This window comes from Pinus tabuliformis, chromosome Q (assembly GCF_031772625.1).
Source record: "Pinus tabuliformis cultivar Carrire ecotype Pingquan chromosome Q, CPIR1, whole genome shotgun sequence".
Taxonomy (NCBI): domain Eukaryota; kingdom Viridiplantae; phylum Streptophyta; class Pinopsida; order Pinales; family Pinaceae; genus Pinus; species Pinus tabuliformis.
Genome location: NC_142296.1, coordinates 1,343,164,205 through 1,343,177,353, shown reverse-complemented (window position 1 = coordinate 1,343,177,353; position 13,149 = coordinate 1,343,164,205).

Below are 13,149 nucleotides of genomic sequence, written 5' to 3'. Positions count from 1 at the left end.
CCCGATATAACTTCCTCATCTAACCAAACACAGGAATAGTGGCATAGGAGAAATCTAACTGCAATGTCCCTTTGAGTTTTGCACCCCGTGATCTAGAAAGACACATGCCAAATCTAGGAGGAATGTTGGCCACAACCACATCCATGAGAACATTCTTCATCGGAATCTAATCTAAAGTGACAACTAAATCTTTAATAAGACCAATGCATCTGACCATACTAGAATCAAAGGAATATAGATCATGGTACTTGCGAGTAATATTTAAACCCAATTTTTCCATAATTGCCTTAGGCGTGAGATTATGAGAGCCTCCTGAATCAAACATGGCGTTGTGCAATACATAATCATGAAATCTAACGTTGATGTAAAAATAAGCTACATCACTATCCTCAGATTGACCTACTAATGCCAGACCAAAGATAAGCTCAGGTTGGTCGTCCTCCACATTTACCATATCACATAACGGTTCTAAATTCAAAATCTTTGACACATGACCTTTATAGCTGCTATTCTTCATCAATTCAGTCAAAGGTATTGACACTTTTAACTTAGAAATTTCATTTTCTAAGATAAAGGCTGTAGTTTTCTCTACCTCCTTGACTGGAGCATCTTTCTTTTCAGTTTTCTCCTTTGTTTCACTTGGCTGATTTGACTTTTCATTTGCTGATTGCGCTTTACTAGAAGTTGGATCTACTGGCTCCTTTCCCTTTTTCTGCACATTTGGAGAATCATTGTTTGGTGGTGTTGCTTCCTTCCACTTCTGAATTGGATTGATAGGAACATCCCTACTCCTGAGCGAGTATTTCCTTTGCTGCGCTGTCAATGCATTCATGTATCCTCTCTGATATTCCTTCGATTCCTCTTCTAGGACTGTTTCATTTGCCAATATAAAATCCTCATCTTTTTGTACAGTTGGTCTTTCTGAATACTCCTCATCTTCGGTGATATAAATTGGCAAATCATATAGTGTAAAAAAATGATTCTCTTCTCCAATTGGGACCTCATCATCTTCTGATTCAGTGCCATGGACATAGTTCTGTTGCAATGGTGTTTTAACTTCCTGTTGAGTTGATGGATCTTGAGCTCTTTGCTCCCGTTTCTTAATTCTGAACTGTGGTTGCTGTTGACCATGGAAATTTGCATTTTTGACCTATGTCTCAGGCTTATCAATGGTTAATCTATCAAACATATTCTAAATCCTATGGAGCACTTGATCTGAAGTGGAAGCTTCTTCCTTTATAGTCACCTTTTTCTCGGCCTTTGTCCTAGCTCTCTTAGCAAGCAGATTTGCCTCAACACTCACTGCAATTTTCTGCATGTCCTCCAATGTAGCCGGATCTCTTTCTCTCAACCGATATGCCATATCATGATCAAAACCATCAGGAAATTTGATCAAAGACAGCCCCATAGGTGGCTTGATGTCAGCTGGAATGACATTATAAACAATATTGAATCTAACACAATAGTCCTGGACACTTTCACCAACATTTCTCTTTATGTTTTCATATTCGGAAAGGATTTGAAGTGGATTTTTCTTTACCTCCCAGCAATCCAAAAATTGTCTTTGAAGTACCTCCAATGAATTGATTGTTGTGGCAGGCAATGCTCTGAACCACTTTCGCACTTCACCTCCAAAAGTTTGCACAAATAGCCTCATGGTCACATTTTCTTCATCAATCTCATGAAGGTCAAAGAAATCAATCATCTTATCCACATGCTGCTGAGTTGTGATACCTTGGGGGGTATCATCAAACAATGGAATTTTGCTTTGGTAATCAGTGGGCATGGCATCCAAGTTTTGAGGCAAAACAAGTGGTGCATATCGAGCAGCCATTGCTCTAAGTGGATTTGAAACTGGCCTTGGGGATGTAGGAGGAGTCAGAACAATGATAGCAGCCGATGTAATTGGTGTATGAGGTGTAGAAGGACGAGAGGAAATATGAGATGTTTGAGGTGTTGAAGGAGTTGATGGGGGAGAAGAGACAGGAGGTCTATGGTCAAATATGGTGGGCTGTAGGGGAATGGTGGGAAGGAAAGGAGTTTCAATAGGAATTTCGGATCCAGACACAACGACAGATGAACCAAGAGTAGCAGATGCAGATTCTAAGAACTCGGGAATATTGGTAGCCACAATTGAAGATTGAAGATTCAGAAAATAAGCATCAATTGAACGATTTGCCCTTTCAGTTTCAAGATATTTGACAAACTCCAGATTTTGAGTAGTAGCACCAATTGCACTTTTAGACTTAGTTTCAAACAACGATAGCTCAAAATCTTCATCAAATGGGAGATCTTCAAGATATTCAAAAACAACCGGGCATGAGTAAGATTTAAACACAGGAATCATAGAACTTCCTTGGCAGAGAATTCTTGGGATAAAATTTGGGTTTTCATACACGAGAGGAGGATCAGGATCTAGATTGGCTCTGGTGTATCATCTCGAAGCCAGTGTGTTGAATTATTCCCAAAAATCAAATGGACATTACAATCTTGTTAGCCAACTGGATTCTAAAGTCATCATCGAAAGTATAGAATTTTTTAATGTACTAGGGAAATTTGCAAGTCAGATGTTCAGTTTATTAAACTAGACCGGAGATTGACTAAAGCAACTTTGATCTATTTATGCACTTGCAAAGCAATGTGCAGTTCGAAGGCTTCCTGGCATAACTTTAGGCTCCGTCTGTAGTTTATAAAACAAAGAACACTAACAAACAAATAAACTTTTCTTCCCCAGTATGGTCGCCACTATGTTATTGCCTAAATCTACCTCAAGCTGAGAAAGGCAGGTCTAGGGTAACATCAAACCACTCTTAACCTGGTAGCTAGACCTACCAGGTCGGGAGAGGGATCTCTCCTTGTCAATCTCAGGAAAAAATGGCCAATAAAGCTTGAGTTGACTGATATAAAGACTAATTTTAGGCTAGGTATATGCTCATAGGAATTCAATTGAGTTTAATGTTGGTTTTCTGGCTCAAATGTGAAAGGCAGATTTGGGTCCAGGGATTGGACTCAGTCTTGTAGAGGTTTTTATGGGGCGAGGTAGGAAAATGCTTTAGTACTTTGAAATAAGTGAAATGGAAAGTCTTAAGACTGGTGAAGAGATGGGGAGGGCATGAAAGTATCAAGAATCCTCTTCAAATAGTAGAAAACATATAAAACTAAACAAACCCTAAGGTGGAGCACTGTAACATCAATGAATTCTACCTTTATACTTGATTCATTTAGTTAAGCTAAAAAGAGAGAGATAATGGCACACATAAACACATGATAACTTGAATCACAAAAGGAAAAACAATACTAAATCACCTTGCGATAAAAATCCCACAAAATGTTGCAAACCCTGGTCTATTCCTTTGCCAAACTCTAGAGATGAATGTACAATAATGCTCAAAGCATTCACAAGAGTCCAAACTTTACAAATGATTGAAAAACTACTAGATATAGGCAACAAAAAACTCATGCTAAGATTTAGGGGTCGAATTCATGAGTTTAGGATCTGTTTCAACAAGATCTAAACTAAGAACTGAAAAGTAGGCAGTGGAACAGCTTGCCTCTAAAACCTAGGAAACTGATTCATTTAGTTCAAAACCACCTTTTCATGATGTATCTACCTCCATGAGTGAATTTTCAACATTTTTACATAAAATTCCATCAAGTTACATCAATTTACATCATTAGTTTGACCATGAGAGAGAGAAAAGTCAAACTGAGAAAAAACTAGGCGAAAAACAGAGTTTTTGGCAAAAAATGACAATTTTCCATCATGTGCGCCGCGCCACTGTCCCTGTGCGTAGTGCCTTTTTGAAGATATTTTGGAGGCCTTCCCATGCACCAAATTTTCTCCAAGTGGGATTGTTGGAAAGTTATATCTTTCTACTTTACAGAACAGGTGGAATTTTTGAATTTGGTGTCCATTTTTCCCTCCAAAAGTGAGCTCTTCCAACACTGCTTCCTGTGTGGCCAAAAAGGGGTAGAAAGGGCATTTTTGAGGTGTTTTTGACCCTTTTGGAAGCTCAAAACTTGAAAAAAAATTCTAGAAACTTCTGGGCATTCATAATTTTGCATGAGGAATCAAAAAATGTAGAAGTTTCCTCCAGAGGAGGTCTCTACCAAAATCGATCTCCGGGTGGCACTACGCACCAGGCAGAAAAATCTGTGTTTTGCTTGAAAAATTCAAAATTGACAAAAAGTGTGCCAAATTTCTTGAAATTTGGGCTGAGTGACCTACATCAAGTGCTATGTTGGGCTAAGGAAGCCTCAGCCAAAATCTTGAGCTTGTCTTGCTCTTTCTTCCTCCTCAAAATTTTCCTCAATTTGGCCTTTAAGGTCCTTATCCTTGCTTTGCAACTCTTGTTTCTTGCCAAATAGTGATGGGCCATGTGCTTCAACATATTTTTCTCTTTTTTGGCCTTCTCCAGTAGCTTCTCCAAGTTCATATTTACCCTCTCTAGCCAAGATTCATGATCAGCTTCAATCCCTTACTCTAGTGGTGTCAATTTGATTTTCCTCTTCTTGGCTGCTTGTCGGTTTTCTCTTATGTTTTGTATCTCCATGATATTCTGCTAGTCTTCCAATTGCTTGTTCCTTTGTTCAAGGTAGTTTATAATCCACTTAGCTCTTTTTGGGTTAAGAGATAAGTCATGAATGTCAGCTTCTTGTTCTTTTATGATCTCCTTGAGCTTTGAGCTTTGGGAGCCCAAATTAGAGTCATCATCCTGAATGAGAATGAAAACTCTCTCTTGACCTTCAGAAGGCCCCTCATCATGCACTGGTTGTTTCCCTTTGTCCTGTACCTGCTTTGCTGTTGAAGGAAATGAGACCCCTTCCACCACAGGTGGAGATAGTACTTGTTTTGCTGCTGCAAATAATCTCCTTATGCCCTTTTGGTAAGTGACAAACACTGGCACACTGGTGGTTTGAGTCACATGCACCATTTGTTGATGTGAAGGCCCTCCTACCTCATGAAAAAATAATGGTGTCTCTTGAGGATTTTTGAAAACCTCATGTGAAATTAAATCATCCCATGAAACATTCAGCAAACTCAACTGATGCAAAACGACAATCTTGATCAATGCAAAGTGATAGACACTATTTTATTGCTGATGAGGAGGTTTCCTTTACACCAATGTGGTCATTTTCTCAATATTCTGACATATGAAATAGGGGATGTTCATCATCCTCACTCTAGTGAAATGCATCATTAATCTGACATGATAGGTGTATAGACAAGAAAATCTGTCTTCACAGCTGAAATATTTAATTATGAGTTTCATAAGGGGAGCATATGTATCCTGTAGGTATCTGAAAGGGAAGACCCTACTGATTTGCCTCTGATAGCCAACCTTGATAGAAGGCTCATAATGCTCTTTGTCCACCAGTTGTCCCTTGTTCCACTGTTCACCCACATTCGGAATACCTGTTTCCTAAGCTATAGTTTCAGGTGTTAAAGTGAATGTAACACCTGCCAAATTAACCTGGCCATTGTGAAGATGGAGCACAAATAATATAGCAAGCTCATGATGGTATTTGACTCTTTCCACCATCTCACAAAACTGGTAGCAAGACTGGTGTTTGAAACATGCTACAGCAAGAGGGCATGACAATAGCTCAGTAAGTGTGGTCGGCTCCTCCTAGATGTTTTTTCCTCCCTTGTGAGGTTTTCTAGTTGCACAAATTTCTTGGGAGGAATCACTTACTGTTTCTTCATCTCGTTCTTAAGGTGAATCTGTCTCCATGTTTTCCACTGTTTGTGTTTCAATGATGATTATGAAGAGATTTTATATCAACAATAGGTGTTTTTTGTTCAATGAAAGGGATTGATGATGGAAGACAGTGAATGAGGGATTTTGTGATGTTGATTGTAGCTTTTTGGGAGGTGATAGGGTTTAGAGATACTAATTAGGGTTTGGGAGTAGTGGGATTAGGTATTAGGGTTTTTAGTTTTGGGGATAAGGGAATGAATGAGTGTGAATGGGAAAGGGGAGGGAAAATGAAATGAGGGGAGCGTAGTGAAGAGGAAAATGAAAATAGTGCAGGGGACAACAGAAAAAATTTCAATTTTGCAAACCCAAGGCAGATTTTCAATATGGCTGTGCAACAAATTACAGTTTTATTTTTCACCTATTGAAACACTATGAAAGCTAACTAAAACCCTTGCAATGGAACTTAGGAATGTTCAACTCCCTTGTGAAATGAGGTTTGCACGATTTGGATCTTGGAGGAGGTGATTTGAGTGAATTTCAAGCTTGAAAGACAGGTGCACTGTGCCCACTAACAGGTGCGCTACGCCAGTTGAAGTTTTAATGTGTTTTCTGAGACTTTGTGCATCGCACTGACCAGGTGCGCCGCGCCCAGTGTAACTACTAAGTTTTGCTGCAAATTGCCTTCTTCGCCTCAAAAACACAAATTGGTTCTTGTTTTTCTCTCTTTGGCACACAAATGAACTCTTGAACATAAGAAACACTTTATATATCCTTGGACTTTAATTTTTATTTTCAAAAACCCACTTTTCTAAAGTTTTCTTTTTCATTTGTTCTTTCAAACTCTGTTTTGGTAGTTTGACTTGTTTTTTGCCTTTGATGAACTAAATTCTTTGAATTTTTGACTCTTTTGCAGGAGATGGAGTGCAGGAGCTTGGCAAGGTGACCAGGGTTGCATCTTGGACTTATTACATATAGGAAAAATGAAATTACATGAAATTTATATACATAAAATAATAAAACTCTGTTTTTCCTCAAAACAGGGTTTTGAGGAAAAATCAATCACTGAGCATGTGATTATTGAAATTTTTGTTGCTGAGACTTTATTTGACTTCCTCATGTGCCTGCTGACCATTATTGAGCTTTTACAAGACTTTAAAGACAAAACCCTAGACCTAATGAGACCTAAAACCCTAAAAATGACTTTTGCAGATGTAAAGACAAAAAATGACTGTAAATGACCTGAATGTATGAAAATGGGCTAGCAGGTAAAGACCATGAGGGGAAAATTCATAATATGCCACTGCCATCAGATGATCCATGATCCTAATGGAATGCAGATGATCAGATGAGGCACATAAAATGCAATGCAACAAGAGAATTTTGATCACTAATGGAGGGATGAAGATATCGACACTAACATTGGCTCCAATGGGGATGGTAGCTCCTTGGGGGTGCCAAGAACTATAGATCTCTGGAACGCAGACAGTGCCTTCTTCCATTGGGTTATGGAGTCAATAACTTTGACAAGCCAAAACCAATATCTTAACTCAAAACCGACTCAATTTTAGGACTGAAATTTGACTCAAGAATGACTCAATTTCAAGACTGAAATCTGACTCAAGATTGACTAAAACAATCCACACCAAAACTGAAATGAGACCTTCAGTTTCATTGCCTTCACTTCGGACCCCAAACTGAATGAATGATGACAGTACACACTTGCAATGAAGGAAATAAAATGGTATGTACAATGACATATGTGACAGCAGAAAACATTTCAAAGATAATACCGTTTCAGTAGTCGACCATTGACCGGCCCACCTGGACAATCTTCTCCATTCATTTCTTTCAGCAGAAATGAATTTTGACCCCGATATGCAGCAATCTTGAATGGCCCTTTCCACAGATTCTTGAACTTGCCATGCTTGCCTTTGTCTTCGTTTCTAGCATCCCATTTCAGCACTATTTCTTCAATATGAAACTTGTCCACCTTTGCCTTTCGATCATATATTTTCCTGATTCTCTCTTGTAGCCTGAAGGTATTCTGAAAAACCTCCTCTCTCGTCTGCTGTAAATGGATCATTTGATTGATTCTTCGCTGCAAATTATCTTCCTCGTTGCCATCTTCCTGCAGAAGTTTAACAACCGGGATTGCGAGAGATGTTGGGAACACCGTGTCAACACCATACACGATCTTGAAAGGAGACATGCCTATTGATTTCTTCTGACTTACTCTATCTTCCCATAGTACATTAACAAGCTTCTTGTGCCGGCTCTTTTTGTTTGTTTCCAGCAGCTTTTTGATGATGTTAACCAATGATTTGTTTGAAGATTCCACCAATCCATTACCTTGTGGATAGTATGCAGTAGAATGCCCCAAGGTAATTTGATATTTATTACAAAAATCAATCATATTTTTAGATTTGAAAGCTGCTGCATTATCTGTAATCATCTTGTTAGGACAACCAAAATGTGACGAAATATTATTTTCGGGAAACTGAATTATTACCGCATCGGTGGCCTGCCGAGTAGTGATCGCCTCAATCCATTTTGTGAAATAATCCGCTGCTGTCAAGATCCACTTACGCTGTGTTGAAGAAGTAGGATGCATCTTTCCAATGAAATCTAAACCCCACTGCTGAAAGAGAGCATTTACTTCAATCGGCTTGAGTGGTAAAGACTATAATTTTCTCCTTCCTTGAAAAATTTGACATTCGTGGCAGCTTGTAACAGTTTTATACACATCAGCAAAGACGGTAGGCCAATAATATCCCACTCTCAAAATCTTATTGGCTGTTGTCTTCCAAAATAGGTGACCTCCACAATCTCCCTTGTGAAAATCATCCATGACCTGTTTTGCTTCATCCTCAACCAAACAATTCAGTAAGACACCACCGGGATATTTCCAATAGAGTGCATTATTCATAATATAAAATTTGGCAAACTTTAATTTTAGAGTCCTACTTTTATTTATAGCCATCCCCGGTGGTGGTGAAAGATGCTGGAGCACATATACAATATCGAAATACCAAGGAGAAAGAAGAAAAATTTGAGATACCTGAACGAGTGAGCTATCTTCATCTTCTTCGGACATAGTAGCAATCAAGTTTATGTCCAAGGCATGCAAATTAGACTCCGCCATCAGTTTTTATAGCCCCTGACCCTTGATGAGCTTTGTTGGTTTGATCTCCACATCATATTCTAACAAAGTTGTGATCCATTTGCCTCGTCTCCCTTCCGGATCTATTTGCACTAAGACATCTTTAATGGTTGCGTTAGGGAGATAAGCAAGAATATGAGAATGCAGAATATTTACCCGAAAATATTTCAACACTTTTACCAAGGCAAGAGCTTGCTTTTCAATAATGTTGTACTTTAAGGCCGCATCTCTTATTGTTCTGCTAAAAAAAGAAATTGGCTTCTCAAGCTGGTCTCTTTTCTGCATTAAGACCGTTGCCATAGTATGATCCGAAGCAAATGAAAACAAAATGAAATCTTGGGAATAATCTGGGCTGATCAAAATTGGAGCTGAAGAAAGGGCCAACTTTACCAAATTGAAAGACTTGATAGCTTCTTCGGTCCATTTCACTACACTATCTTTCTTTAACATGTTTGTGATTTCCCTCAAATGTTCAGCTAGATTTGGCACAAAACAACGTAAGAAGTTCATCTTACCGTTGAATGCTTGGATCTCCTTTTTACTTCATGAAAAATCAATATTCTGAATGGATTCCACTCGAGCTGGATTGATGCGGATGCCCTCCTTGGATATGATGTGGCCGAGAAGCTTCCCTTCATCCATGGAAAACAAGTTCTTTTTTGGATTAAAAGATATGCCATACTTTCTACACCGCTGAAAAACAATCTTCAAATGGTAAAGGTGCTCTGCATCGCAATTGGAAAAGGATGTCAAATCATCAAGATAAACAACTTAAAATATGTATTTCTCATTTGCAAATGTGATATCCATAGCTCGCTGAAAAGTTGCACCAGCATTCTTTAATCCGAATGGCATCTTGGCATAATGGAAAGTTCCCCACGGAGTGGTGAACACTGTTTTGTCCCTATCATCTTCATGGATCAGAATTTGATTATAGCCAGAATACCCATCGAGTAGCGACATATGAGATGCTCCATCTACTCTTTGAAGTATGTGGTCCATCTTTGGCAATGGATAGTTATCTTTCAAAGACACCTTATTTAGATTTCTGAAATCAATACATAATTGAATCTCACCTGTTTTCTTGCGCACAGGCACCAAATTAGAAATCCAATCTGAAAATATTATGGGAACAATTATACCAGTTTTGTATAATCGATTCACTTCCTTATCTATTGAGGGCAACAGCTTTGAATTTATCCTTCTTAGCTTTTGTCGAAATGGCTTTTGATTTGGCTTGATCGGACCGATGTGCTGAATTATACTATTATCATATTCCTTCAAATCTGAATAGTCCCATGCAAATACATCAGTAAATGAAGACAATAAACTAATTCATTTTTCCTTTACCTGTGGAGGCAATGCTTTTGATAACTTCACCAAATTTTGTATTGTCTACTGATCCAATGTTTACATCCTTAACTCCTTTCTTAGTTGGCGCCAAGCTTGGTTTCCGGGGTACATCATCTTGATCAAACAACTCCTCTAAAGGTATTAGACCTTTAGGAATGACATTGTCCTTCAGCTACAAAACTTCCATTTGATTTACCTCCATGTCCGCTTCACCATCATCATGCTCTCCATCGATAGAAGTATCTTTGTACTTGCATTCATTTTGCAGAAATTCTTCCATCTCTTTATCATCTTGAAACATTTTCCAATATCTTTGATTATCAGGGATAGCTAGGTGATGTTTCACATGAATTTCAAACTTCTTGTTTGAATTCATCGTGATTTTCAAGTTACTTTCTGTTGTTGCATTACGGTAAGCCCGCATACGAGGATGTTTAGCTTGGTATTCACCCTTGACTTGCTTGATTTCTGACTTGAAGTCGCCATATACTGAAATTCTTTTAGTATTTAACTTCTTGAGGATTTTCAAACCAACAATTAAAGCCTCATATCCAGCTTCGTTATTGGAACAATCAAAAGCCAACTTGTATGAAAAAACTCTTACATTACTCGGGACTTTATTTGGTGAGAAAACAGGGCTGCGTATCCAAATACCAATTCTGGCACCTTCCCTACCTACTTCTCCATCAAAGTCCATACTCCACAAACTGGCTTGTTCTTCCAAGTGCTGAAATTCTACCTGTTTTTCTTCTTTTCCTTGCTGTCCATCAATTTTCTGTTGTTGTCGGAAAGCGGATTGTTCAGCGGTAGTATCAAGCCTTTGTCTTTCTTGATCAAGTACAACTCTGAAATTTTCAAAGATCTCTCGAATATCTTCTACTTCAACTAATTGACTAGTTACATCATTAAAACTACCAGAATATAGAACAAGAGATTCTAAATCAGTATGTACATAATTGATTGGATGATTCATAGGTTTCTCCTTGCTTGTGATCATGTACTTCATCTTTTTCTCCTGATATAACTTCCTCATCTGACCAAACATGGGAATAGTGGCATAGGAGAAATCTAACTGTAATGTCCCTTTAAGTTTTGCACTCCATGATCTAGAAAGAAACATGCCAAATCTTGGAGGAATGTCGGCCACAACCACATCCATGAAAACATTCTTCACCGAAATCTGATCTAAAGTGACAACTAAATCTTTAATAAGACCAATGCATCTGACCCTACCAGAATCGAAGGAAAATAGATCATGGTACTTGTGAGTGATATCTAAGCCAAATTTTTCCATAATTGCCTTAGGCATGAGATGATGAGAGGCTCTTGAATCAAACATGGCATTGTGCAATATATAATCATGCAATCTAAGGCTGATGTGAAAAGGAGCTACATCACTATCCTCAGATTGACCTTCTAATTCCATACCAAAGATAAGCTCAGGTTGGTCACCTTCCACATTTACCATATCAGATAACGGATCTAAATTCAAAATATTTGATACATGACCTTTATAGCTGCTATTCTTCATCAATTCAGTCAAAGGTATTGACACTTTTAACTCAGCAATTTCATTTTCTAAGCTAAAGGCTGTAGTTTTCTCTACCTCTTTGACTGGAGCATCTTTCTTTTTAGTTTTATCCTTTTTCTTACTTGGCTGATTTGACTTTTCATCTGTTGATTACACTTTACTAGAAGTTGGATCTGCTGGCTCCTTTCCCTTTTTCTGCACATTTGGAGAATCATTCTTTGGTGGTGTTGCTTCCTTCTGCTTCTGAATTGGATTGATAGGAACATCCCTACTCCTGAGTGAGTATTGCCTTTGCTGCACTATCAATGCATTCATGTATCCTCTCTAATATTCCTTCGATTCCTCTTCTAGGACTATTTCATTTGCCAATATAAAATCTTCATCTTTTTGTACAGTTGGACTTTCTGAATACTCCTCATCTTCGGTGATATAAATTGGCAAATCATCTGGTGTAAAAAAGTGATTCTCTTCTCCAATTGGGGCCTCATCATCTTCTAATTTAGTGCCATGGACATAGTTCTACTGCAATGGTGTTTTAACTTGCTGTTGAGCTGATGGATCTTGAGATCTTTACTCCCGTTGCTTAATTCTGAACTGTGGTCGCTGCTGACCACGGAAATTTGGATTTCTAACCTGTGTCTCGGGCTTATCAATGGTTAATCTATCAAACATCTTCTCAATCTTACAGAGCACTTGATATGAAGTGGAAGTTTCTTCCTTTATAGTCACCTTTTTCTCATCCTTTTTCCTAGCTCTCTTGGCCAGCAGATTTGCCTCAACACTCACTGCAATTTTTTGCATGTCCTCCAATGTAGCCAGGTCTCCTTCTCTCAACTGATATGCCATATCAGGATCAAAACCATCAGGAAATTTGATCAAAGCCAGCCCCATAGGTGGCTTGATGTCAGCTGGAATGCCATTATAAACAGTATTGAATCTAACACAATAGTCCTGGACACTTTCACCAACATTTCTCTTTATGTTTTCATATTCGGAAAGGATTTGAAGTGGATTTTTCTTTACCTCCCAGCAATCCAGAAATTGTCTTTGAAGTACCTCCAATGAATTGATTGTTGTAGTAGGCAATGCTCTGAACTACTTTCGCACTTCACCTCCAAAAGTTTGCACAAATAGCCTCATGGTCACATTCTTCATCAATCTCATGAAGGTCAAAGAAATCGACATCTTATCCACATGCTGCTGAGCTGTGATACCTTGGGGGGTACCATCAAACGATGGAATTTTTCTTTGGTAATCAGCGGGCATGGCATCCATGTTTTGAGGCAAAACAAGTGGTGCATATCGGGCAACCATTGCTCTAGGTGGATTTGAAACTGGCCTTGGGGATGTAGGAGGAGTCAGAACAACGATAGAAGCCAATGTAATTGGTGTATGAGGTGTAG